The sequence below is a fragment of the Astatotilapia calliptera genome, chromosome 2 (genome assembly GCF_900246225.1).
Source record: "Astatotilapia calliptera chromosome 2, fAstCal1.2, whole genome shotgun sequence".
Taxonomy (NCBI): domain Eukaryota; kingdom Metazoa; phylum Chordata; class Actinopteri; order Cichliformes; family Cichlidae; genus Astatotilapia; species Astatotilapia calliptera.
This window is the reverse complement of record NC_039303.1, coordinates 11,199,442-11,200,952: the sequence shown is the minus strand read 5'-3', so window position 1 is coordinate 11,200,952 and position 1,511 is coordinate 11,199,442. Positions and strand designations below refer to the sequence as shown.

General features: G+C 40.4%; 1 long non-coding RNA gene across 1 annotated transcript; it reads left to right on the top strand.

Annotated features, from left to right (window-relative positions):
- Positions 1 to 221: 221 nt before the first annotated feature.
- On the top strand, positions 222 to 1,151 carry LOC113028893 (uncharacterized). Its single transcript, XR_003273295.1, has 2 exons — positions 222 to 699; positions 1,054 to 1,151. It is a non-coding gene; the product is annotated as an uncharacterized LOC113028893 (long non-coding RNA).
- Positions 1,152 to 1,511: the final 360 nt, after the last annotated feature.

Here is a 1,511-nt window from a genome sequence, read left to right as displayed (position 1 = left end):
TGGGATATTCACAGAAAGGTTATGCACAGTAAGTGAACATTGTCTTCAGCAGATAAATAGACTAATAGATTGCCTTATGAGTAAAAGAAGAAAGAAGTGACCAAAAATATAACAACATAAAAATGGAATAAAACAGATTAAACTAGAATAGCATCGAATGAAGAACAATAAAATACAGGCATCCAGATTCTTAGGTGTATCACAGACTTGCAGGTGTAACGGGTGTATTAAAAAATAATTTATATTTCACCAAAGATCCATCCTGCAGTTTTATCTCGCTTTGTCAGTATTGGTTATGTATATGTGTTTATTTATATATGTTTATTTTCTGTATTTATATTTTGGGAGCTTTTATTTTGTTTGTGTGACCTTTGACTTCCCATGAAGTCACTTCCTGTAGCTGCGCGCTATTTTCCTCAGTCGCCTAGAGGCCCCGCTGAGGAGAGGTGAGCGTACGCTAGTGTTCTCAGTTACAGAGCAAATAAACACAGTTAAAGTAACTAAAAGTAATTCAAACACTGCTCGTTCCCTTTGTGCATTTTGTCTCATAGTTCTGTTAGATGTTTTAGTGTGAATTATTGTTTCTCTGTCGAGTACAGCACTTTATTGTAACATGCTAGTTAGCATGTCTCAGATGAGAGCATAGGAGCATGCACGTGGCTTCTCATGTGGTCCGCTATCCTTCTCTCTCCCTTGAAGGTGTTCATGCAGAAGTCCAGTAAAGTGAAGTTGCTGTACTGTTTTGTTTTTATTTTAAACAGGTATGTGAGCTCCCTCTTTTATTTTTGTGTCATGTGAACTGGTTATATCTTCTGTTTGTTTGTGATTCATGTTCACTGTTTCAACTTACTGTAAATATGTAAAATTGCCACTGGTAAATGAAGTCTCCCTAAAGTATAATTTTGTTGATGAGGTAATTGTCACTATATGTTCACGATGCAGTGCATTTTTGTTTGTTATATATGAATATAAATACATTTTAGCAGTATTATTTGGTAATTGGATTTGTTGTAATGTTGCACCTCAGTCGCCTAGAGGCCCCGCTGAGGAGAGGTGTTCATGCAGAAGTCCAGTAAAGTGAAGTTGCTGTACTGTTTTGTTTTTATTTTAAACAGTTCTGGGAGAATAAATCCACCCAGCTGGCAAAGTGAGAGCTGACTCCTCTGGTCATTCGCACAACACAACGCAGAGAACTAACGGCAATAAGAGTTTAAGGCCAGACCGGCTACACAGGGAGGAGGTCAGCGCCCTGACCCACTGGTGTCAAGACAACCATCTCACCCTCAACGTCGCAAAGACAAAGGAGTTGATAGTGGACTTCCGGAGGTGCAGAGAAGTACACACCCCCATCACCATCAACGGCGCTGCTGTGGAGAGAGTGAGCAGCTTCCGGTTCCTTGGTGTACACCTGGCTGAGGATCTTACGTGGTCAGTACACACAAACAAAACAGTGAAGAAGGCGCAGCAGCGCCTCTTCTTTCTCAGGAGACTGAAAAGATTCGGCATGAGCC